The sequence below is a fragment of the Lepidochelys kempii genome, chromosome 5, assembly GCF_965140265.1.
Source record: "Lepidochelys kempii isolate rLepKem1 chromosome 5, rLepKem1.hap2, whole genome shotgun sequence".
Classification (NCBI taxonomy): domain Eukaryota; kingdom Metazoa; phylum Chordata; order Testudines; family Cheloniidae; genus Lepidochelys; species Lepidochelys kempii.
In genome coordinates this window covers 136102301-136129236 of record NC_133260.1, presented here as the reverse complement: position 1 = coordinate 136129236, position 26936 = coordinate 136102301, and the positions used below count along the sequence as shown (strand labels likewise).

Genomic DNA, 26936 nt, shown 5'->3' with positions numbered 1-26936 from the left:
CTGGTATTGTAACTGCATGCACCTGTTGATTGAACTGGCTACTGTGACCATACTTTAGCAAAATGTCCAATCTTTTTGCAATGATTTTACTGAGCTACTTTTGCCGGACATCCTGTGTAACTTTCAAAGTGTTGTGGGGATTCACAGCGAAAACATGCTTCTACTGTATTTTGAATTTGCTGATTCAGTGGTTTTTCATTAGTTTTCCTCTTTGCAATTGTGTGTCTGCGGTGGTAGTGAACTTTTCTGCAAAGGAGTCACAGCCTGGACTGTGCCTCCTGTATCCATGCTCATTATTTTGGCTTCAGCTGTAGCTGACTCAATCTGAGTAGCAATGGTTATTGCTTTTTCTAGTGTAAGTTGTGGTTCTAGAAGTAAGCGTTCTCTTACATGAAGCATGGTTGTTTTCTCAATGAGCTGGTCCCTAATCATCTCATCGGCCATATTCCCAAAGTCAGAAATTACAATCAGACTCCTCAGGGAAGCAATATACTGCATTATCGTTTCCCCTGGTTTCTGCTCATGCTGGCGAAATCTGTAGCGATTAGCTACTACATTCACTTTTGGCACAAAAAAATTCTTTAATGCAGTGAGTGCAGTCTCATTTATCATCTGCAAGGGGAAAAGAGTAAAATAAACACTGCCTTTCTGCTCCAAGGCAGTGGATTAGCAGAGCATGCTTTCTTACTTCAGAAATCTCTGTAGCACTGACTGCAAGCAGATAAGTCTCAAACCTATGGATCCAGGTAGTAAAATAAATTGGAGGCTCACCTGGGCTCTGCAGAAAGGCTGCAGGTGGGTTCCGAGGCAGAAGATCCATTCTCGTTGCCAAAATGTTGTGTCAACCAGGCAAGGTACGAACAAGCTTCAACAGGACTTTATTTTCAAAGTGGAAACCTCTTTACCAAGCTGCTGCTGCACCCTCGGTAGCTCTCTCCCAGCCTCTCAACTCCTCCCCTCTCCTTCCTGTTTCCTGTCCTTTCAGACTCCCAACAGCCAGAGCTCCCAATTCTAATAATTACAAGCAACATCTAAACACCCACACACCCCTCTGGCAGCAGCTCCTAGGTTGGGGGCTGGAGGGGTCTCTGCACACCACTGCCTGCGGGCACGGCCTCTGCAGCTCCCATTGGCGCTAGGGCAGGGGCAGCATGCAGAGAGACACATCCCCGGGCTGCAAGGGTGTGCGGGCGGGCAGGAAGCCCCTTTAACCCTGTTGCACTGCCAGTGGTGATGGCGGCGGGGGCCCCGGGCCCTTTTAAATTGCAGGGGTGGCAGGCGGGACTGGAGGGGACGCTCAGGGGGATGCTCCAGTGGTGGCAGGTGCAGCTGGGGGAGAGACCCGGCCCCAAACTTTGGCGGAGCCAGGCCCCATGCACTCATATTTGTGGAGCACAGGCACCACGGGCCCATACAACTCGCCGCCCCCGGCCAGGCCTACAATAGGAGCGCGTGGGTAGAAGCTAGAGCATGGCTGTGCTGTACGCAGAGCGCCCTTAGCCAAACTAGCTTACTCCAGCCCACGTGCGCTTTTATCAGTATCTTAACCAGCGCCTCCAAGCAAAATAAGCTGTACTGGCAAACCCCACATTTCCCTCCCTTCCACTCCCAGCCCCGCTCCTATCCCTCTGCTCTGCAGGATTGCTGCTTTCCTTCCATTCCCAGAGGAGAAGTCACCTCACCTGCTCGTCATCATCATCTTCCTCTTCCCTAGGATCCTGGCTCCCCAGCACCCACAATCCATGCTCTGACCCTACTGCCCATCTATCCCTCCCCCTGTTCAAAGCTTCAGCAGAGCCAGTTTCCCTGTGGAGTTGATTTGGGCTTCTTTAAAATGTGGTAGGTGCTGGAGTTTCTTCTTCCTGCAGTGGCATGGATAGGTGGTGGACACGCTGTCCCCTTCCCCTGCACAACAAACCAGGACACCCTCCTTTCACGGAGCCCCAGGAGCACTGGGACTCTAGTGATCAGGAAGCAGGGTCACAGCTATTCACATTTCTCTGGTTTTACATGTCACCAGCAGGAAGAAGGGCCGTTGCAATGACTAGGCAGAGCAAGCGAGGGGCTGGACAGTCAGGTCTCAGCTGAGCTCCTCTGGGCACTAGAAGACACGTTGATATCACAGGAACTGCCTTCTCCTCCTGTCCCATTACCTTCCGATTACGGCTGCCCTTTCCCCATGCTATTGACCCCTTCATCTCCTGCTGCCTCTCACCCACTTATCCCCCAGTTTTTACTACTCCTTCTCGCCTCCCCGCTGCTCCTGGGACCCCTCTACTTTTCATCCTTCCTGCTGCTGCTGCCTTAACCCCAGTTCGGTATTCCTACCTCTTGTATCCACCCTGCCCCTGCCCTTTCATCCTTTTGCTGTTGCTTCCTCCCACTCTTTGCTGCCCCCACCATCAATTCGCCTCCTTCCGCTGCTGCTATCCCTGGCCGTTGCCTCCTCCCCTCCTGACTACCTGGTGATCTTCTTCAGGAAGACTGCTAGGGCTCAGGGCCTAAGCTGGGATCCCAGGAGAAAGAGCTGGTCCAGCTGCTGTGGAAAGTGGTGGATCTGGCCCACAAGAAGGTATTTCTCTGAGCCCCCCCCCCCCCAGCCTCAGGAGAGGAGGGGAGGCTGCTGGCACGGATTGCCTGTGTGCATTCAGCAGGGAGCTCCCTGGTGGGGGATTAAAACAATCTGCTCACCAGCGGCCAAGCGGAGTTGGGGCTGGTGCCTGTGAGCATTGAGGAGAAGGCGCTGCCTCGGGGAGGAACGCGGGCGGAGTTAGGCGACAGCCCAGACACCACCCCTGTTCCAGGGCTTCTGGTCAAGCCAACAAGCTCCACGTCGCGCCCGCCCACACAGGCTTTTCCCCAGTTCTGCACACTCGGGGGGTCTGAGGGGGAGAATGCGAAGCTCTGCTCCCCACAAGCCTGCAGGGGTTTCTCCTTGGCTGGGTGCTGGCCCGGGAAGAAAGGCAGTCGGGGGGGAAGCAGCGAGAGCTGACTTCTTTCTCCCTCTGGAGCTGGGGAGCCTGCATGCAGCGCTGGTCAGATCTAAGCACTTGGACCCAACAGATGAATGCAAAGAAACAGCCACGCTCGAGAGTCCTTTCATTGAAGATTGTTGGGTTTTAGTTCTCTGTTAAATTTACTGAAACTTTATTTCTTCTTTGCACGTGAGCCAGGGGTAGAGACAGGCTCCAGCGTGACCAATCTTATCCCCACAAAGTACAAGGGTGTTCTCTTTCTCTTTCCTAATAACCAGGAGGCCCCATAACTCGTGGCACCTTTGGCTTTAAGTGCAGAATTGAAAAAAAGAAAAAACGCTTACCCTGCATGGCATGTATGTCTACCGCTCAGAAGCGTCCGTTAAACTCGACAGTTGTAGCTAGTGCTCCCCTCTTCTCTATTTTTATAATAAACGAATACAGGCTGGCTAGCCAGCATTAACAATGAGTGACGAACCCGGGCCATCTAAAAAGAAACCAAAACCGTACAACTTCCATTCGGAATGAGAAAATGAATTTCTGTTCGCATCAGTGAAAGATAAGTGCATATGTCTTCTATGTCACACAAGTATATCAATAAGTAAAAAGGGGAATTTAGAAAGGCACCACAAAACAATGCATAGCAAATTCCAGGACAGTTTCCCCTTGAATAGCTCCATACAAAGAAAGTTAATGAATTGAAGGCCATTTTGAAAGCTCAACAGTTGTGTTTTACTAAACCAGCAGCAAAAGAGAAGGCCTCCAATGAAGCATTGTTTCATGTTTGCCATCTGCTGTCAAAACACAAGACATCATTGACGGATGGAGTATTTAAAGAGGCCATGACTGTGGCAGCAGACTCCTTATTTAGAGACTTTAAAAACAAAGAGGAAATAATGACGGCAATCCAGACCATGTCACAGTAGCAAGACAGGTGGAATCTTTGTCAGAAGACGTCTTTCAGCAACTATAGCAGGATCTGAACGACTGCGAATGCTTTTCACTGCCGTTTGATGAGTCGGTCGACGTGACTGACACAGCCCAAGTAGTTGTTTTTGTTCGAATGATTTTTAAGGGTGCGACAACTAAAGAGGACCTTCTCACTGTTTTGCCCCTTAAAGAGAATACAAGAGGTGAGGATATCTATAACGAATTCAAAAAGTACATGCTGGAGAAAATCATTCCAATCCAGAAACTTGTTTCGATCACAACAGATGGTGCACTTGCCATGCTTGGCACATATGGAGGCTGTGTTGCATTTTGCACAAATGATCCAGATTTTCCTTCATTATAATCCACCAGCAAGCACTAGTGAGTAAAGTTATGGACTTCTCACATGTAATGAAAATCATTGTCAGAACTATCAACTCTATTAGAGCAAGAGCCCTCCAGCACTGCCTGTTTAAATCTTGACGAAGTGGATGCTGCTTACGGTGAGCTGCTCCTCCATGCAGATGTGAGGTGATTAAGCAGGGGAAAGTCCTGCAAAGATTTTTGGATCTAATGCCCGAAATCATCACTTTTCTAAAATCAAGGAATGAAGTGTGCAATGAACTGTCAGACAATGCATGGCTGCTCTACTTCGGGTTCTTTACTGACATAACATCCAAATTGAACGAGCTGAACTGTGAACTGCGGGGAAAGGACAGACGTATCACATGTGATCAGTGCGGTGAATGCATTCAAATTGAAACTTCATCTGTGGTCCTCCCAGTTGAAGGATAAAAAGGTGCAGCACTTCCCAAGTCTGGAGAAAATACTAGAAAAAACTGAAGACACAGAAAAATGGTTCCACCCAGAAAAGTTCTGGGCACAGCTGAACAAATTAGCAGAGGAATTCAACAGGTGATTTCAAGATTTAGACATGATGGAGGGAATCATCATGTGTATCTCAAATCCATTCCTTCCAGCAGACATTGGTGGCTGCAACATTCCACCAGGTGTCTGATTTACAAAGTAGTGGAATTGATATGGAGATAATTACCATGCAAAGTGACATTGAGCTGAAAGCTAGATCAAGGAACAGCAATTTTTGGGGACTTGTAAATTGAGAAAAGTATCCCCTTCTATTGTCCTGTGCTTTAAAAGTGAAAGGTGGAACCAAAGTAAGCTATCTTTGTGAGATGGCGTTCTCACAAATGAAGATTATCAAGTCCAAGTATCACACCCGCCTCACAGATGCACATCTGCAGGACGGCAGCCGACCAGCTATTTCAAATTACAACCCGAATTTCAAGGCAATGGTAGATAATGTGCGGTCACAAGCGTCGCACTGAGACTCGGTAAGCAGGGGAAATGTATACTAAGCAACTGATCTCAGCTTTATATAACATAATAAACTGTTATTTCTACATTTGCTTTGAGGTAGATTCTGGGCTGTACTTAAATTCAAAAGATGATCTTGTGCTTAAAAGGGTTGGACAAGTCCTCCTTTTCTTTTTACTGATTGAAAGGAAACCTACCTATCTGTAGAATTTGTCTTCATCAGGAGGAAAAGCAGCCTGTCTGCATGGAGGGTGACAGCTGAAGCCGCAGCCTCTCCTTGTGTGTGGGGGTGACAACTCGAGCTGCCCACGTGTGGGTGGGTGTGTGGGTGGGTGACGGCTGGAGCTGCAGCCTCCCTGTGCTGGTCGGGGGCTGACAGCTGGAGCTGCAGTCTCTCTCTGTGTTTGGTGGAGTCACAACTCGAGCCACAGCCTCCTGGCATGTGGGGTGGGGGCGCGACAGCGGGAGCCACAGCCTCCTTGTGCGGGTTGGGGACTGACAGCTCTGGTTCTGGAATTCTGACTCCGGGGGCTTGTTTGTTACACGACAGTCACACTCTGACCTCCTGCAGCCTTGGTTACTACTAGCCAAGTGACCCCAACACACCCCAAATTTCCCAAAAAACATCTTACCTGAAATGTCCAGCCCTCACCTGGAGCATTCAGAGGAGCAGTAAGGTCCATTGTTCCTTTAAAGAGACAAAAGCACAGCAGTTTGTTGTTTTAGCTGGAGTTAACAATCATTCCAAGTCAATCACAGCACTGGATCAGTTTAGAGTAAAACTAAAACATGTTTATTAACAAAGAGAGGTTTGAAGTGAGTTCAAGTATAAGGGATAAAATCTGGTTACAAACAAATGAAGGTGAAAACATCTAAAAGTCTAAAACTTAATCTAGCAGGACAGTCTTTGTTCAGGATGGCTTTTCTCTCACCCAGTCTCCTTCCCACCCGAGCCAAGACCATCAAAGAGATCAAATCTCTTGGTTTCTTTTTTGCCATAAGGTGAAGGATGCAGAAGGAGGCTCTCTGTGTTCCTTATATTCCCAAAGGGATTGTTTCTGTCTTTCAAGTCAGGAAGGCCTCCTGGCAATTCAGTCTCCTGTGTCTCTGGGGTGCAGGAGCCATGCTAATTCTCTGTCTCTTGAGGTCAGGCTCAAGCTCATCCCCACTGGTTTAGCTTGATCGCTTTGTTATGGCTAATATGTAAATTGAGGTAACCCACATTCCTTTGTCTACGACCAACCTGTTTATCACCTTTATATAGCTAAGCTCTCATCTTCTTATAGAGGGAATTCATAATGTCATATGTAAGGTTAACACGTATGCATTTTACAGTGTTATTAATGACCAGCGTGTTGTTAGTTTCCCTACGATTCCTCACAAGTTATACTGTGTGCACCTATTATTGTAGTGACGTGCAGAGTGTGAACCCAGGGGGCCTCGGGTTACAAATGGGAAATGTCTCAAACCTGCTGCTGCAGTTTCACCAACCAAGTAACAAGTGTGAACTCCTCAGGCATTACAACACCCTCAACGGGGAACAGACAGGCCTCTTGGGGAGGCCAATCAGCTTGCTGCCCAGGCAAGCCTGCCTCTGTCATAGATGGTCCCTTGCACCCAAAATCACAATATTAAGGTTGCTACCAGTCCCCAAGGAGCAGTCACTTACCCCAGGTCAGTTGTACTCAGATCTCGGACTGCAGGCAATGCTTGAAGCCAATCCTATAAGAAGCTAACTCAAGGTTTATTAACTAGGAAAAAGAAACTCATTATTTACAAGGTTAAAGCAGGTAACATACTCACACCAACGAGGTACAATCTTTAATTTAAAAGGTAATAGAAGCTTCCATAACAAGCAAGCTTTCATGTCCTTTGGGGCTAACCCACGCCAAGCAGCTGGGGGGATCTCTTGCTTATGTTTAGAAATCTTTGCTCCTCAGAGTCCAGACAGCAGAAAGATCCCACTTTCTCCTTAACAGGCATTTTATTCCCTGTCCCCAGCATTCAAGCTGCAATGGGAAGAGGGCTTGTGCACATACCCTCTTCCGGGGTGTGAGGGAAGCAATCAGCAAAGTCTTTTGTCCACAGTGGCTTGTGTGGCAAATTGCCGGCACTACTATGATGGGTCTCGTGCTTTCTCTTCTGGGGGGGGGTTCAGGGCACCATTTCTTGCCCCTGAACTGGGGTATTAACTTCCCCACTAGTGTCCTAGAGGAGGGGGGTGGAGAGGAGAGGAAGGGACCCGGGCCCACCCTCTACTCCGGGTCCCAGCCCAGGGGCACTAGGGATAGTGGTAAACCACTAGAACTAGCGGTTCCTTCCCCTGAGCTACTTCCCTCTCCTGCCCTTCAGTTTGTGGGGCTTCCTGCCCTCCCTCTGCACAAACCAGGTGTCCCTTTACCTAGGGTCTTGGTCTTCTTAGCCCACCGCAGCACTTCTCCAAACTGCTCTCTGCTCCAACACCAATCCACTCTGCTTCAACTCCTCCACTTGTCTGATTGAAGCAGGGGGGTTTATCAGGTGACTGGCTTCAGGAGCTTTAATTGGCTTCAGGTGCTTTAATTAATTTATAGCAAACTTCCTTCCCAGTACAGGGACTAAGGTTCCCTTCTAACACTCTCCTGCTGCCCTCTGGCCATGCTGTATCACACTTGTCTGATGTTATATATATATTATACACACACACACAGACAACAGTCAATCCAGGGATCATCAAGCACACGTAAGAGGTCTAGTCAGGTGCCTGATGAATCCGCTTGTGGCTGACAAGCCCAATTCAAGAGCCACACAACTTGTTACAAATTTCACAGATCCATGAAACCTGTTTGTTTAAGTTAAAATCCAAAATTACAGCATGCTACTTTCTTCTTTTTTGCTTTGCTTCCATCCCCTGGATCGAAGCCCCTTCATGTAGAGCTGCAACCAGTACTCCCTCCAGATTGGACAGGGCTCTGCGTGCTCCTCCCAGCTTTCTACATTGATGTTGAATGACTTGATACCATTTTTGCACACGCCGTGGTACGGCCATAAAGGACCTGCTTTCTAGAGCCATCTTGAATCTCGCTGTACAAAATATTCTTGGGGACACAGTCTCCTGACAAGATTGAGCCATCGCAACCTCCTCTTCAGAGTAGTTTCTAACTGTGTCAGTCCTGCGCACTACAGCACCTCCGTGTCTGGTATTTTGTCTTCCACTTGATTTTCAGGATCTTGCCCAGGCATCTCACATGGAAGATGTTTAGCCTCCTGAGGTGCCTGGCATATGTAGCCCACGTTTCTCAACCATAAAGCAGGGACGACCACACACAAGTCTCATAGATTTGCATCTTCACCTTAGTTGACAGTTTATAGTTATTCCATGCACATTTCTATAATCGCCTGAAATTCTTTGCTGCTTTTCCAATTCCCTTAATCAGGTTCGTCTGAAGGTTGTAGAACCCATGTAGCAAAACCTGTCGATGAAACCAAGAGATTTACCTTCCAGTGTGATGTCAGGCATTGGCTCTTCCACCCTTTGGTACGTGATCAGTCTTCTTGAAACTAATTGTCAACCCGAAGCTCTTGCATGACACAGAATACCTACCCAAGAGATTTTACAGGGAAGATTCACTGTGGGCAACTAAGGCTGTGTCATCCGCAAACAGGAAATCTCTCAGAACCAGCTCTTTCACCTGGCTCTCTGCTCTAAACCTTGTGATGTTGCACAAGACTTCATCTAGTCTGGTTTGAAGATAAACACCATCATTGCTGTCCTTAAATGCATGAAAAAGCAAGAATGAAAAGTAGATGTTAAAGACCGAGGGGGCAAAGACACACTGGTTTCACTCCATTATTGTTGTCAAAGGCATTTGATTCTGTTTCCATACAGTACAGTTGCCCTCATTTCTTGATGTAATGAACGAATGATGTTCAACAATTTGGGGGGACAACACAGTTTCTTCAGAACAATAAAAAAGCCCTGTCTGTTGAGCATACTGAAGGCCTCCATCAGATTGATGAAGGCTATGTACAGTGGTATTCATTCTTCTCTACACTTCTCTTGTAGTTGCTTTGACTGAAAATATCATATCAATGGTGGAGAATCCTGAGCAAAAACCACACTGGCTCTCAAGATAGATTCTTTCACCTAGGGCGCATAATGTTAGTGATAACTTTTGCAATGATGTTCAACAGGGAGATACTTTCATAGTCATCACAGTCACTTCTATCCCCCCTTGTCTTTGTATAATTGTACAAACTGAGTATCTGTGAAATCTTGTGGGACCGTTCCCTAATTTCCAACAGAGAAGTGTAACTTCACAGCGCTCTTGGAGTAGCTCATAGTTGGCACATTTGTAAATTTCAGTAGACAAGCAGTCGTTGCCAGATGCCTTGTTCCCGGGAATCGATTTAATGGCTTTCTGCAAATCTTCTAATGGAGCCTTGGTGTCCAAATTAATCATAACTTTAAAGGGTGCTAATCCTTTGAGCTCCTCGTGTTCGATTTCAGTCTCACTGGAGTATAGAATTCTATAGTGCCCAATACAACACAAGTTGTTTTCGTTTATCAGTAATGATATTTCCATTTAAATCTTTCAGCGGAGCTGTTTTCTTCTGGCTTGGACCAATTCCTCATTTGATGCTTTCGTACAGTCCACAGATATCACCTGCGTCAGCTGCTTTCTGAATATCATCACAGAGTTTCAGCCAAAAATCTCGAGCACACCTCCTGGACTCCTTTTGCATTTCTCTTCAAGCCTTTCTTGTTTTTCAGTGTTATGGTGTTGGGGGATGTTTTGTAGATGGTTCACACTGTCCTTTTGTTCTCAACCAGTGGTAGAAGGATTTCAGAATTCTCTTCAAACCAGTCTGTGTTTTTCTTGCATTTTTTGCCAAACACTTTTATAGCAGCATTATACATGGTAGTTTTTAAGCTTTCCCAAGCCTTGGTGGCTAAGTTCTTAGGTAAACTTACTTTCACAACTTCTTCACTGAATAATCTGCATCTTTCTACTTCTTTACTTTGGTTGATGTCAATCTGAGGGTGACTGGTAGCTTTGCTACGGTAGATCTTTTGGGTATTGATTCTGACTTTGCAGCAGACTAAGGCCCCGTCTACGCTGGCAGGTTTCTGCGCAGTAAAGCAGCTTTGGGTGCTGGAGCTCCCGAGGTGCACACACGGCCAAGCCACCGAGTGAGCAGAGACTGCACAGTGGCAGAGCTCTAAGAAAACCACCCCGACGAGAGGCGTCGAGATTTCTGCTCTACACCGTGGTGATTACGGCGCTGCGATTGGCCTCCGGGAGGTGTCCCACGATGCCTGTTCTCGCCTCTCTGCCCATCGCTTTGAACTCTACTGCCCTGCCCTCCGGTGACCGGCCGTCAGCCCCACCCCACACATTCCTTTGCAAATTTGAAAGTCCCCTTCCTGTTTGCTCGGTGCTGTGTGCAGGGTCTCAGTGCATCTTTCCAGGCGGCCAGGCCTGCTCCACGCACCAGGCGGTCCCCCGCTTGGGCAGAGCCGAGCTGCTGGCCCTGACTGGCCTTTTGGGGAGAGGAGGCGGTGCAGCCCCAGCTGCGCTCCGGCCGTGGGAATTATGGCGCCTACGGACAGGCTTCTCGACGCATGACAGAAAGGGGCCGTGACCGGGACGCCCGGCAGCGCGGGGTCAAAGGGAAGGGGCTGCGGAGCGCCTACCACAAGGCGCGGGAGGCAAACCACCGCTCCGGTGCTGCGCCCACGAGCTGCTGGTTCTACAAAGAGCTGGACGCGGTACTCGGTGGTGACCCCCCTCCACAGCGACAGCCCCTGTGGATACTTCGGTGGTCGCGTGCCAGTCGAGAGGGGGCCGAGCCAGGAGGAGGCAATCTTGGACGAAGGGGGGGAGGGGGACCCAGAGGCAGAGGACGACGCGGAGGCCAGAGATGCAGGCGGCCAGGAGCTTTTCTCTACCCTGGAGGAGCCGAGCCAGTCACAGTAGTCGGAGCTTGGCGAAGTGCAAACCGGAGAGGAGGCCCCTGGTAAGTGGATCTGATTTTGGGACTCGCTGAAGCAAGGTGCTGGGGGCAGGAGGGCTGCAGAAAGCAGGCTTGTCTCCCGCCGCATGCCGAGTCTGAGCCGCGGAACAGGCTGGTGATTGACTCCCTCACTTCACGGGAATCTCCCTCCGAGGTCTCCAGGAAACGCTCACGGAGACGCGGGGCAATCCGCTGCCACAGGTTCCTCGGCAGAGCTGCTTTGTGTCTTGCCCCATGAACGGTACCTTTCCCGCGCCACTGTGCTATCATGGGGAGGATGGGGGGGCCCATTGCTGCACACAGACGAGCCGCAGAGGGGCCAGGGCGGGAGCCGCAGTCTTGGAGAAGACCCTCCCTTGACTCCCTGCTCACCCTCAGCAGCGAGATATCTTCCATAATGATCACCTCCTGTGGAAAGTGTGGGGACAGGAATGACGATCAGGCCCCCGCTACAGTGCTGGCTCTCCCCAAGAGCCACGTGCCCAGTGTACAGCAGGGTCCGGGAAGAGTGATTGACCCTGCCTCTGCAGCTACTCTCCATTGTGGAGGTCTTGTGGCTCGTGTGTGCTTGCCTGGGGTCAGCCAGTTAGTGACAGGTGTGTGAGAACTGGCTGTGTTTTAAAGCACTGATCAGTGTTGTCTGTGTTGCAAACAATACTGCGTCGGTAAAATGTTGCGTTTAAACTTCAGCAATGACCTTGGGAGCCCAGCCCAGCCTCCCTCTGAGGGCAGGGCTACGCTGGAAACGTCAAAGCGCTGTTGCGGGAGCGCTCCCACAGCAGGGCTTGGACGTGCGAGTGCAGTCGTGCGTGAGCGCCGGGAGGGAGCGCTCCTGGTGCCCCACCTCCACCTGGGGATAGCTCCCAGGGCTGGAAGCCAGCCCACACTAGCGCGTAAAGCACTCAGACTTGCTGCGCTCAGGGGGTGGTTTTTCACACCCCTGAGCCAGCCCGTTAGAGCGCTCTGAAATGTGAGTGTAGCCAAGCCCTGAGTTATCGGCGGCAGAACGGCTGCACAGAATTAGAAAGCGGCCACAGGGAACTAAGGAGGATTTTCTCCGTGAGGTTCTGGTGCAGTCTGCCGCTGAGAAACAGGAATTGAAGGAGTGGCGGGCAGTGAGAAGAGGGGCCGAAAGGAGAATGTGGCACACCAGAATGAAGCCACGGAGCGGCTCTTAACAGTTATGGAGCGCCAAGCGGACCTGCTCCCGGCGACTCTAGCTCTTCACACCCAGCAGCTCCGCGCCCGCCCTCCCCTGCAGCTGCCGTCGCAAAACTCTTTTCCGTGTGCCACCCCCCACACTCTTATCAACCTCCTGGCTCCAGTCTACACCCGCAGCACTCCACTTCTCCCCCCTCACAGTCCAGCCCTGCGGACTCCCACCACCCCTGCACTCAACACCCGTCCCTCTGCAGTTTGGCCCTGCTGACGTACAGCACCCGCTGCATCGTACTCCAAGGGAAAAGGCTGGGTATGATCCCTGGACATACACAAATCTAGCCGTCCCGGGACTCTTCCTCCTTTTGAGAGCTTCCCTTCCACCATCCCCCTCCCTGCTGATGAATTTTTGTGTTTGACTCTCTTCTCTGGTTGTTGTCTTTCAGTAAAAGAATTGTGTGCGTTTGAAAGCGATCTTTTTTCTATTAAGTGAAAGCAAAAAGAGCCCTGCAAAGCAACATACAATTATGTTAAGGCCCCTTCTTGTATCATGTGCACCATCCACCTCTTAGCATTACAAGCATCGCAATCCTGAGCATAGCAACAAATATTAGTGGCTTTCAGCTCCAAACTGCTGCCTCAAAGCATCCCTGATTCTTATGGCCCTGTGCTGGGCCCTCTAATAGCCCTGGTCTCCAGCTGTTCAAACTCAGCCTCCAGGTGCTGAGCCTCTGTGGTCCATCCAAGTGAAGTTTTCACTCTTCCCTTCACAAATATTATGGAGCGTACAGCATGCGGCTATAAGCATAGGAATATTGTCATCGGCCATATCCCGTTTCCCATACAGGCATCGCCCACGGACTTTAAAATGACCAAATGCACACTCCACAGTCATTCTGCACTTGCTCAGCCTGTTGTTGACAGGCTTCTCCTTGCTGCTGTCAAGTTGCCCCATGTATGGCTTCATGAGCCACGGCATTAAGGGGTAGGCAGGGTCTCCCAGGATCACAATGGGCATTTTGACTTCCCCCACGGTGATCTTCTGGTTCAGGAAGAAAGTCCCGGCTTGCAGCTTCTTGAACAGGCCAGTGTTCTGAAAGATGCGTGCGTCATGCACCTTTCCGGGTTAGCCTATGTTAATGTCCATGAAATGCCCATGGTGATCCACAAGCACCTGGAGAACCATTGAGAAATACTCCTTGCAATTAATGCACTCGGAGGCTAGGTGGTCTGGTGCCAGAATTGAAATGTGTGTGCCACAGTTAGGGAAGCCCATTTGTGCAAAGCCATCCACACGGTCACTCATGTTTCCCAGAGTCACGGTCTTTTGGAGCAGGATGCAATTAATGGCCCTGCACACTTCCATCAACATGACTCCAATGGTCGACTTTCCCACTCCGAACTGCTCCGACCGATCAGTAGCAGTCTGGAGTAGCCAGCTTCCACAGTGCAATCGCCATGCACTTCTCCAACGGCAGGGCAGCTCTCATTCTCGTGTCCTTGGCCTGCAGGGCTGGGGCGAGCTCATCACACAGTCCCATGAATTTCCTCATCCGAAAGCTCTGCAGCCACGATGTGATCCCACCACTCAGTGCTTGCTCCCGGAGCCCAAAAGCCGCATTCCACCAAGGTCAGCACCTCCGTGACTGCCACAAGCAATCTCCTGTCATAGCTACTACGTGTGGCGAGATCAGTGTCGCACTCCTCTTGCCTTTGTAGTTTAAGGAATAACTCCACTGCCACTCGTGACGTGTTGGTCAGAGCGAGCAGCATCCTGGTCAGCAGTGCGGGATCCATTCCTGCAGCCCGAAAGAGGCAGACGGAAGCACAGGGATTGCTGGGATGCGAAGCAACGCATCATGGGGCATTGGGACAGGACCCAGGATACCCTGTGACCCCCCTCCGCCTTCCCACCAGTCTTAGCGGCAAAAGAGAAAGAGGTGCTCTGTGGGACAGCTGCCCAGAGTGCACCGCTCCGAATAGCACCACAAGTGTGAACACGCTATTGCGCAGGCAGCTGTCAGTGTGAACACACAACAGCGGTTTCCCTTGGGTGCTCTCCGAGCAGCGCTGTATCTTTGCAAGTGTAGATGATCCATGCCACAGCCAGCACTGCGATAAGATCTCGGGTACAGCTTTCTTTCAGGTGCTTGCGCCTGGCCAGTACCAGATCTAACTGGTGCCAGTGCCCTGATCTTGGATGTTTCCGTGATGTCTTCCTCGTGATTCTCCCAGTGAAGCAGGAGTTGATAACACACAGATTTTGACTTACACAGCGTTCTAACGCTCACTGGCTATTTTCATTCATTTGACCAATTCCCTGTTTGCCCAGAATACCCGGCCAGTTCTCAAAACTGCATCCAACTCTCGCATTGAAGTCACCGAGTGTTATAATGGTCTCATCTCATCTCATTTTCTGTGAGTTTGCTCAGTCTCAAGCTGTTGGTAGAAAATGTTCTTGTCATTATTGCTAGCTCGACGGGTAGGGACATAAACATGAAATAAGGCGATGAAAGCATTCTGTGGGCACGTGGGTGAATAGACACAGCAGTAGGGCTTTCACAAGACACTAGTAAGCTGGTTCTAATAGCAAAGCCTACTTCCTGCTCTCTCCTGCCGGTTCCCTATGCTGGAACACAGTCTAATCATTCTCTTGGATAGAACCTGTATCAGAGAGCCGAGTTCCTGACCATGTAGCAATGTCGATTCTAAATCTAATCAGCGGTAGTTTAGCAGTGCTGATTTTGGAAGTCAGAGTCCGGATCAACTCCTAGGCTCAAAGTCCAAACAGGCCCATATGCAAGTCTCTTTATTTCATTTCAGCCAGGATTGACGGGGGGGGGCAGGACAACTGTTTTGGCCCTCCTTTTCTAGGGCCTCCCTAAAGAGCTAAGCAGGCCACCCTGCATAGGGCTGCTTGGAGACCATGGCAGCTGCCTCAAGCTCCAGAGACAGAAGAGGTGGGGAATCGGCGTGTGGGATTAGGTTGGTGGTAGTGGAGGGTGGGAATCGAGGCTGGGGGAAAGGATTGGGGCAGTGGGGATTGGAGGTTGGAAGTATGAGTGATGGGGGATTGGAAACTGGGAATAGGGCCTGGGGTGGAGAAGATAAATGGTGGGAAATTGGGGTGGAATTAGGGGATGGGGAGGGTGATGCGGGTACTGGAGAGAGTGTTTAGGGTCAAGAGAGGTGAACTGGGGTGGGAGGGTTGGAAATTGGGATTAGGGATGGGGGTAATGGAGGGTGGGATTAGGGTTGGGCATGGAGACTATGGGTATTGGGCAGTTGGAAAGTGGGATTAGGGTTTTGGGAAAGGGATTAAAGCAAGGGGCTGGAGAGAGGATTTAGGGGCTCAGGAAGGGGATGTGGGACAGTGGGGAGGGAGGTATTTGAGATTGAGGATGGGAGAGGTGGGGAGTTTGAGGGGGATTGGGGTCTATAGAAGGGGATAATGGGTGGGATATAAGGCCCAGGGAGCAGGATTGGATTCTGGGTGTTGTGGGGTAGGATGGCTGGATTAGGATTGGGAAAGGGGATTAGAAGCAGTGGGGGGGCTGGAGGGTAAGCCTAGGGTTGGAAGGGGATTTGGGGTGGCAGGGGCCTGGAGAGTGGCATGAGGGGCTGGGGGATTTGGCACAGTATGGGGGTTGAGGTGTGGGTTTGTCTGGGTTGGGGATTAGGGGATGTGGGATGGGGCAGTGTGGGGTTGAAGGGCGAGAGTAGGGTATGGAGAAGGGGACTGGTGGGGTGTGGCATTGGAAGTTGGCATTCAGGGTGGGGGTGGCTGATGAGATTAGGGCCTGGGGAAGGGTACTACGGCCGGCGTGGGGGGGTTAGTGGGTGGGGTTATGGGCTGGCTATGGGGATTGGGGTGTTGGGGTTTGATGGATGGGGAAGGGGACTGGGGTCTAGGTGCTGGGGAGGAGGCTTGGGTTAGGGCTGGGGCGGGATTGGGGCGGGGGTTGTTCGGGGCTCGCTCTCCCAACACGGGACCTGCATTAGGGACCTGTATAGACGAGCCCTAAGGATCTGCATCCAAGCACCTCAGCTCAGCCAGGTCTGGTTTACAAACTGAGCCCCTTGAAGTCTGTGCAGAACACAGAGGGATCAATTCTCCCCAGCATGACCCTTGGCAGAGCACTCACACCAGGGCAGGGTGTCCAGAAAGGCTATTTTGCAAAGATGTTAATGGCTAAATAAGGTGAAAGGCAGCTGGGGGAGGAGAAGGCCTTGCCTGGAGATCCATTTGGGGGGGGGAAATTAAGTCCAAGATAGGCCCCAGGCTGCCTCTCTGCTACGACTGTAAGCAGGGCTGACCACCTGGGAGACCTGGGTCCAGCCCAAGCTTCGTTAATTGCTCAATACTGTGACCTTGGGCAAGCCCTGCCTCAGTTTCCCCATCTGTGAGAGAAGGGTTAATCTCTTCTCAACATCCTTCTCAACAAGGAAAGTGTGGGCCCCTTACTGAATGAGGGAGGCAACCTAGTGACAGAGGATGTGGAAAAAGCTAACGTACTCAGTGCTTTTTTTGCCTCTGTCTTCACTAACAAGGTCAGCTCCCAGACTGCTGCACTGGGCATCACAAAATGGGGAAGAGATGGCCAGCCCTCTGTGGAGAAAGAGGTGGTTAGGGACTATTTAGAAAAGCTGGACGTGCACAAGTCCATGGGGCCGGACGAGTTGCATCCGAGAGTGCTGAAGGAATTGGCGGCTGTGATTGCAGAGCCATTGGCCATTATCTTTGAAAACTCGTGGCGAACGGGGGAAGTCCCGGATGACTGGAAAAAGGCTAATGTAGTGCCAATCTTTAAAAAAGGGAAGAAGGAGGATCCTGGGAACTACAGGCCAGTCAGCCTCACCTCAGTCCCTGGAAAAATCATGGAGCAGGTCCTCAAAGAATCAATCCTGAAGCACTTGCAAGAGAGGAAAGTGATCAGGAACAGTCAGCATGGATTCACCAAGGGAAGGTCATGCCTGACTAATCTAATCGCCTTTTATGATGAGATTACTGGTTCTGTGGATGAAGGGAAAGCAGTGGATGTATTGTTTCTTGACTTTAGCAAAGCTTTTGACACGGTCTCCCACAGTATTCTTGTCAGCAAGTTAAGGAAGTATGGGCTGGATGAATGCACTATAAGGTGGGTAGAAAGCTGGCTAGATTGTCGGGCTCAACGCGTAGTGATCAATGGCTCCATGTCTAGTTGGCAGCCGGTGTCAAGTGGAGTGCCCCAAGGGTCGGTCCTGGGGCCGGTTTTGTTCGATATCTTCATAAATGATCTGGAGGATGGTGTGGGTTGCACTCTCAGCAAATTTGCGGATGATACTAAACTATGAGGAGTGGTAGATACACTAGAGGGGAGGGATAGGATACAGAAGGACCTAGACAAATTGGAGGATTGGGCCAAAAGAAATCTGATGAGGTTCAATAAGGATAACTGCAGGGTCCTGCACTTAGGATGGAAGAATCCAATGCACAGCTACAGACTAGGGACCGAATGGCTAGGCAGCAGTTCTGCGGAAAAGGACCTAGGGGTGACAGTGGACGAGAAGCATTGGCATTTTGGGATGTATACGTAGGGGCATTGCCAGCAGATCAAGGGACGTGATCGTTCCCCTCTATTTGACACTGGTGAGGCCTCATCTGGAGTACTGTGTCCAGTTTTGGGCCCCACACTACAAGAAGGATGTGGATAAATTGGAGAGAGTCCAGCGAAGGGCAACAAAAATGCGTAGGGGTCTGGAACACATGACTTATGAGGAGAGGCTGAGGGAACTGGGATTGTTTAGTCTGCAGAAGAGAAGAATGAGGGGGGATTTGATAGCTGCTTTCAACTACCTGAAAGGGGGTTCCAAAGAGGATGGCTCTAGACTGTTCTCAATGGTAGCAGATGACAGAACGAGGAGTAATGGTCTCAAGTTGCAGTGGGGGAGGTTTAGGTTGGATATTAGGAAAAACTTTTTCACTAGGAGGGTGGTGAAACACTGGAATGCGTTACCTAGGGAGGTGGTGGAATCTCCTTCCTTAGAAGTTTTTAAGGTCAGGCTTGACAAAGCCCTGGCTGGGATGATTTAGTTGGGGATTGGTCCTGCTTTGAGGAGGGGGTTGGACTAGGTGACCTCCTGGCGTCCCTTCCAACCCTGAGATTCTAGGATTCTACGATCCTTCCCTTGAGAGTTTTTCCTATTGTCACCGTAGCACCTGGGCACCTTCCCTGCTACATTAGCAGCAATGGGGAAGTCTGCGGTGGACTTCAGGGAATCCCTGGTGCGCCTCCCTGTAACGCAGCCCGGCCCCCGCCCCCGGAGCCCGGCCCCCCGCTTGAGTGGCAGCCGTGGGAGGCTCCGGCGGCGCCCGGGCTCGGAGCCGCCTCCCCGGCAGGACGCGGCGCAGGGCAGCGCATCCCGCAGCCTCCGGCAGGACGCGGCCGCCGCCCGTGCGCCCCCGGCCCCGCGCCCTCCCCGTGCGCCCGAGCCCGGTAAGCGCCGCGCCCGCGGTCCCGGCCCCCGCGCCCCGCTGCCCGCAGCCCGCAGCCCCAGCCCATATCTGGGCAAAACATTCGGCCGGCGCCGAGCGGGACCGAAGGCAGCGCAGCGGCTCTATAAATAGCCCCGGCTGGCCAGGCGAGCTGGGCGCCGGGCTGGAGCCCAGGAGCAGCCCAGGAGCGGGGTCGGGGTCCTGCCCTTTCCCCACCTGCCGGCGCTGCACCGGCTTGGGCAAAGGCGGGGGGCTGCCCCGCTCTGCCTGGGGACTCCGAGGGATGGGGCCCTGGGCATTGCCAGACTGGACCCCGTGCTTGGGTCACCTACCCCAGTCCTGTGCCTCCCCCAGATGCTCGCAAGGGAAGCAGGAGACTCCCTGCGGTTCTGGGCTAGCCTGGCCCAGGGAGAATCTCCTCTGAGCCCCAAAGCCGAAGGTTAGAGCCTTTAACAAGCTCTGGTTGTTGGTTTAATTTTTACCACTGAACTTTGCCAGTCAGTGCTGCACACTGTTCGGAACCCCACTGAGTTCACACCCTGCCCAACCCTGTATTTTCTATTTGTTTCACTTTGTACAACACTTGGGACCCTCGGCCCTGGCAAGTTCCCTAAAGAAGGAGCCTGACAACAGGGTAATGAGGCACAAGTTACATTATACCAGCACTTTCAGAGAGCCTGATAGCCACAGTGAAGAGGGACTTTCATGAACATTGGCATCCATTCCAAATAGCCATGAAACACACAGATCCCCAGCTCTGCCCTTCCTGTACATGAGGTGCCTAGTTTATTTGTTCCGTTATTTCTGTAAAGCGCAGCTGTTCAATGGACTTAATCTTTGCCTTTGATAAAATCGTCACTCCCCATCTCGATTCCGGGCTTGCCACCGGTGGGTAGCGTGATGTAGAACCCTACTCACAGGACACATCCATTTTTTGCTTACAACTTTTCCACAGAACTTTCCCAGGAATAGTATTCGAATCTACTTGATCAAAAAAATCAATCTGTTAACATGATGTAATTTGTGAGCCTGTCCGTGTACTTTGGTCACTGTGAGTGGTGTTTTGTGAGTAAATGGCTTGCAGAAAGAGGACTCTCCTTCATGTTTAGTGTGTTGAAAGTATTTGTAAGTGTAGAGCACTTAGTGTAGATTGATGCCACTTCCCCTCCCACATATTTGGGAATGTTAGGAGCCAGGCCCTAACACCCCACAAAGTAGTGCATTGTGATTTACTACCCATTATTTCTTGAGCACTTGTTTTGATCCGTTTCATAGTATTCATATCAAAGGCAGTTTGAATTAATTTTTCAAATAAGGTGTCGTGAGTCGCTGTGTTGCAATCACTGTATTCTCTGCTTCTGCTAAATTTGTAATTCCTTCCCCAAAAGCAATTCTTTGTGATTTATCCTTTGTAAATCCATTGCTGATTTATTGTCCATGATTTCATTCTCTTCCAAGCACTTGCAGATTTTTAACTCAATCTGTGTATTTCATTATTATAGTTTGAATTAATGATTTAGTTTAATTAAATATTATAGGCCAGATTTTCTATTCATTACACCAGTTTTATGCTGGTGCAATTCCTGTTATTTCATGGAGCTATGCTGGTATGAAACTAGTGTAACAGAATGGAAAATCAGGCCCTGTACTTAATTACTTACAAGCTATTTTAGTACAAAGAATTTTAATTTTAGCTCTGCAGTTCCCCTGTAATTAGAATGTGTGCTGCTGCAATGCCATAATCCGTGTTGCTTTTCAGCTAAGATCAGACATCGCAGTAGGCGTTTAAAGACCCCAGGAATTAATCTCTGAGGTGCATTCGATTAAACAGTTTCTATCTATACACATGTATCATATATTCCATTTTAATGAAATTTGTTCCAGTGGAACGTGCCAGTTTGACAGCCCCTCTCTTAATCCAGAGATCGGGCATGGCCATTCAGCATTCATGTTCTGGATCCGTTCCTCATCTGCTGTAGTGCCCACTGAAGTTGACTGGCTTGGAGCAACACCAAGTTGCACCAGCTGAGGATCTGCCTCTTTCCCTTTGCAGTTCATCCCTACAGTGCAGTTCTAGTCTGAAAAGTGACATCAGTTTTAGTGTGTAAACTTGGGCCTGTTTATAGTCAGATTCCTGTACACTTATGCTCCTGGCTAAGAAAAGTTTTTATCCCTGTAACCCTTTTGCCAAGTGGTGTTGGCAGCAAGAAGAGCCAGGTTCAATAACTGGGGGGGGCTTAGCATTACAAAACAGAACCATCTTGAGCCCCCACCCAGAAATCTGGGAAAACTAAATACCACCTCTGGGTGCTTCTAAAGCTACATCTGCTCTAAAGGCTGGGTTTCTGGTTCCCAGCTGGACCAGACATACTCTACTCCTGTGGGAATTCTATGCCAACAAATAAAAAATTCTGCATCTTTGTCAAAATCACACAATATAATCTCACCAGTTTCAATTATTTTGGTAATTTATTTCAAAATAGCGGTCAACACGTATGTCTGTAACAATACAGGTTTCAGAGTAACAGCCGTGTTAGTCTGTATTCGCAAAAAGAAAAGGAGTACTTCACATCCGATGAAGTGAGCTGTAGCTCACGAAAGCTTATGCTCAAATAAATTGGTTAGTCTCTAAGGTGCCACAAGTACTCCTTTTCTTATTGTAACAATACAGACAACAAAAAAAGATTCAGGAAGTGATTTTTGACAAATAGATTCCTTACTAGGCACATTAATACAGAACTCTGAGGAATAACTGCAGCACCTCTCCAGCAGAATGCATTTTCTGTGGGGGATTAAAAAATCTGCGGAGGACGTGAGTTCTGCATGTGTGTAGTGGCGCAGAATTCCCCCCAGAAGTAATACTCGCTCTAGCTCTCGTTGAGCTACCATGCTAAAAATAGGTGTGTAGCTGCAGCAGCAGCAGGAAGGTCTACAGCATGGACGAGCCGCCCCGAGCACAAACCCGCCTGAATCTGATGGTTATGAACTCTGGGCAACTAGCCCATGCCCCTGCTGCCTATCCTACCATGGCTACCCTGCTGCGGTTAGCGCGCGAGCTCAGCCGAGAGCTAGCATGAGTGTACCCATGCGAGCTGGGAGACGCATCCTTAGTTTGCAGTGTAGATGGTGTAAGTGTAGATTAAGAGGCACTACTGCCCCCTCACAAGCACTGAGTCTGTGTTTAACAAGTGAAAACTTTTAGTAAGGGGAGAGGGAACACACCACAACAGTGACCCAGAAGTACCTCCTGCTTGGTGACTAAGGTTCCAATTAGGATGACCCCTGTAAATTAAGGCACAATAAATAAATTAAAATAGGCATCTTAAGTATAGGTCTGCTGCCCTTTCCTCATACGATAATGATAACATCATGTAATTACCCCTGCATGTAAGTGAATTTTAATCCAAAACAGCGAAATGGATCACTTTGGCAAAGCATGTGTGTCCGTGCAAATACGATCTGCTCCTGAGGTCTCTTCCCCCAGTTCCTCAATGGAAGGCAGGGGAGAGCTCAGTCAGACCTCTGCTTACACTCCTGTTAGAAGAGCAGACAAGAGCTGAAACGGTTCTGGGGGAGGGATTCTATTCTGGCCCATGCATCAGTACAACCGGAAAGGAAGGTACAGTGTGAGTCAGTAGGAGCCCTCTTGGTTTTCATGCAGGGCTGGCAGGAAATTAACGGTGGATCTATAATAGCCAGACTGCCCCCTTTGGTTTCTTACCAGTCCTACCCTGCATCCATGCACAGTGTTCCCATGGCATTCATTGGGAGTTTCAAAGGGGCAGCAATTTCAGGATTGGTCTCACAACTTTGACGGGAAATTTATTTGAATTACAGTTGAGAGTAACTCTCCCCATCTGGGCAGTGAGAAAACATAGACATGTGAGCCCACTAGCCTTTCCACAGCTCCAGCCATGGATCTCCTGTGGGTCTAATCTTTGCTATATTTTCATCAAGACTGCCAAAAAGGTAGCAACTAGGGTGACCAGACAGCAAATGTGAAAAATCAGGATGGGGGTGGGGGGTAATAAGAGCCTTAATAAGAAAAAGACCCAAAAATTGGGACTGTCCCTATAACATCAGGACATCTGGTCACCCTAGTAGCAGCAAGTATGCCGAAAACCCCAGAGCACCGACACACAAGAACTTCCAAGAACTACTTTGCAAAGCAAAATGTACTCTGGGGCCTACCTGCTGAGCTAGCCGTTATCAAAATACAACCCTGGCACCTTCCCAGTGTGGCTATGATGCAATTAGCTCAGCCTGGGTGCAGGTCAAATAAAATTGCTCTTCCTGAGCAGCCCTCTCACCCCCGGCCTCTGTGCTTGCACTGTTTACACTCGCCCCGTTTCTGTAACTGGAGGTAGCTGAACTCAGAAGTTGCACAAAGACTGGCAGCGGCAAGGAGCGATTCGCAGCATAAATAACTAGGGGCAGGAGATGAGTGTGACCACTCTTGAAATGTAAGGGATCGGACTCTGTCCTGACTTCCACCCTGTGCAATCCCACATGCTCCTATACGGTCACGCAAGGAAGTTTGGATAGGACAGAATTTGGCTCTCCGCTCTGCAAGGGATGTGTTATTTAGTGGTGTTTTTGCAGTGAGTCTCCCTGTAGCGCTCTCGCTTTCGGCCTCCCGTGTCCTAGAGGCAGCCGTGTGGGCGGGAGCAGAGCAGGAGTTTTTGGCACCGTCTCTGGGGTCCCTATTCATCACTTGTGAAAAAGGTACTTTCCTTTCTGACTAAGAGAACGAAATCAGCTAGAAAAGACATCCGTGCACACATGTCAGAAAGCAGCCCCATAAAAGGACAGGTTTTAGATATTTATTCTTGCTGTCCAGATCAAAGACTTGACACTTGGTAATAATAAAAAATAGTCACGTCTCAATAAGCATGCTTCATTTGAAGCTAGTGCCAGAAATTAACTGCATATTGACTGGTCCACAGCACGAGTGGGGAACATGGTCTAGGGTACTGATCATGGGACTTGGAGACAGGGAGCATAATTCTCCATGGCCTTGCTCCTTGTGTTGTTGTTAACACCTATGCAAAGTTCGTGTAAATGGTCCCAGATCAGAATGGCTGCATTTTACACCCATTAGCTCAGGTGTAAGTGCAGGGCCAGCCCACAACATTTTGGCACCTGAGGCGGGGAGCTCCAATGACGCCCCCATGCCCCCTCGCTTGGGCCAAAACTTTGAAAGGTCTCAATTCTGCCTTCTTCCTGCTTTGCTCCTCTCACGGTACTGCTCTGCTACCTACCCCAATAAAGGAGAACTAACAACTTAAAATGCCTTGTTCAAAAATGTAAGTAACACTTAACTTTCTACATGCATCTGAAGAAGCAGGTATTCACCCACGAAAGCTTATGCTCCAATAGGTCTGTTAGTCTATAAGGTGCCACAGGACTCTTTGCCGCTTTCACAGATCCAGACTAACACGGCGACCCATCTGATACTTAACTTTCAAATGCCTGACCAGCAAATGTAACTTTTCTTGTCTGCATAGTAAACACTGGCATTTTTATCTGTTTGAATAATCAAAATGGTGCTTTCAGTGCCTCCTTGGTTGCAAAAATTTGAACTGCTTCATGCTGAAGGTCCGCAGTCTGGGCCAGTTCATGCTCTACAGAGATAATTGCAAGGCCGACCAGCCTCTCCTGTGTCACTGTGGAGCGTAGATGTGTTTTTATTAACTTCAGCTTGGAGAAGCTGCGTTCTCCACTGGCAACTGTTACAGGAAGTGTTAGAAGTATGTGTGCAGAGCAACAAAAGCATTTGGAAAGAGGGTGGTCATCTTATTTGTGCACATGTGTTCCAGAACAGCCTTTGGAGTTGATCCTGCTGAAATGTATCGTGAAAGTTCTTTCAGTTCATCACCTAAATCACTCGTATCAATATCGCGCATGTCATCATGTGTCCACACTGTCTCTAGTGCCCTGCATTGCTGGTGTAGGTCTTCTTCAGGTATAGTGAGGAGTTTTGGAATATCATACAACATCCCAAATAGACTGCTGTGTTCCTTGAGCTTCATGAAACGTTCTTCAGCTGACTGTATTGCACAATCTAGCACCTGGTTAAAGAATTCAACTTTGAATTGTTGTTTGGGGTCTCTTATGGGCTTATCCTGTGCCTCGTAATCAAAATATCTTCTTCTTTGGTGACTCTTGTATTCTTGAATGGGTGGGAAAACAGCTCCAGTGTGAAGTTCCTCTGCCAACTTCTGTGCACTCTTCAGAAAGTTTTGAAATCCCTCATCTGACTGGTAAGACTGTAGGTATGACTATGCTTTGTCCAGTTGTTCCATTGCTCCAGATATATCAAGGTCCACACCTTGGAGTCTCTTGCTTACAACATTTATTTCAAACAGTATGTCGTGCCACAACACTAAGCCACACAGAAATGTGAAGTGATGTATGTTTCTGGTGATTCCATTTCCCTCTGCCACTGTTCTCCCACGAACAGTTCCTGTCATAGCATTATCCTCCATAACGGCAACTGTGGCATCATCTATCTTCCCAATTTGGTGTTTGATAGGCTTTTTTGCCTCCACTCGACTTTCCCATCATGTGGCACTCAGTGGTTTCAGTGTCAGAGAGGCTGTCCCCAGCTGTGGCTTCAAAACTTGCCATCAATGAGTTGATACAGAGAGAAACACATAGATGCTTTGAATTACATTTAAAAATTCAGCAGCCTCACTAGAAGCTGACGCTGCATCGCTGACCACCAAGTTCAATGAATGCGAACTGCATGGAACAAAAAAAGCTCGAGGGTTTAACTCTCGGATCCATGTCTGCCCTCCTCTGTTCTTTCCTCTCTTGGCACCATTACCGTAGCCCTGACCTCTCCTGTCAGCTCTCGCAATTCCCGTCTCTTCCAGCTTTTTAAGAAGCGCATTTGTCATACCAGCTCCTGTAATATCATCAATGTCAATAAATTCTAGAAAATGCTCTGACAGTCACCACTGCAGGGACATTGTCACTAGGTTCTGTTGTTGTTACAAAATGCACCATTAAAGTCATTTGTTCCGTATGGCTGATGTCAGGTTTGCAGTCCAGAATAACAGAGGACTATCTTGCTGACTTCAGATCTGCCACAATCTTCTGTTTGACTTTTGTTGCCAGTAACTGTATGATCTCATTTTGAATTGTTTTTCCAAGGTACTGGTGTGCGTACATTTCTTGGGTGGTGACTCTTAGATGCTCCTGGAGTACAGCATCAACTCCACAATTTTAAGGAAGTTTCCATTGTTTGGCACATACAGCTGATCTGAAGTGCCACACAGGGCTAGGTTTTGGGTAGCAAGCATTCTCACAACAGCAATGAGCCTTTTCAGAACATTTTGCCAGTAAAGAGACTCTGATGCAATCTTCTCTTGATGCTGATCATCTATGGGTGAAGAAATCTGATGAGGTTCAACAAGGACAAGTGCAGAGTCCTGCACTTAGGATAGAAGAATCCCATGCACCGCTACAGACTAGGGACCGAATGGCTCGGCAGCAGTTCTGCAGAAAAGGACCTAGGGGTTACAGTGGACGAGAAGCTGGATATGAGTCAACAGTGTGCCCTTGTTGCCAAGAAGGCCAATGGCATTTTAGGATGTGTATGTAGGGGCATTGCCAGCAGATCAAGGGACGTGATCGTTCCCCACTATTCAACATTGGTAAGGCCTCATCTGGAGTACTGTGTCCAGTTTTGGGTCCCACACTAAAAGAAGGATGTGGAAAAATTGGAAAGAGTCCAGCGGAGGGCAACAAAAATGATTAGGGGACTGGAACACATGACTTGTGAGGAGAGGCTGAGGGAACTGGGGATGTTTAGTCCTCAGAAGAGAAGAATAAGGGGGGATTTGATAGCTGCTTTCAACTACCTGAGAGGGGGTTCCAGAGAGGATGGATCTAGACTGTTCTCAATGGTAGCAGATGACAGAACGAGGAGTAATGGTCTCAAGTTGCAGTGGGGGAGGTTTAGGTTGGATATTATGAAAAACTTTTTCACTAGGAAAAAGTGGTGAAACACTGGAATGCGTTACCTAGGGAGGTGGTGGAATCTCCTTCCTTAGAAGTTT

At 49.3% G+C, this 26936-nt stretch overlaps 1 protein-coding gene across 3 annotated transcripts in view; it reads left to right on the top strand.

The window, feature by feature from the left end:
- Positions 1 to 18793: 18793 nt before the first annotated feature.
- The window catches only part of TMOD1 (tropomodulin 1), a 73835-nt gene continuing 65692 nt past the window's right edge, over positions 18794 to 26936 (top strand). For all 3 annotated transcript variants that reach the window (XM_073346053.1, XM_073346054.1, XM_073346056.1), the window contains exon 1: positions 18794 to 18871. The gene's annotated coding sequence lies outside the window, so the exon portion shown is untranslated. The remainder of the gene's footprint in view (positions 18872 to 26936) is intronic.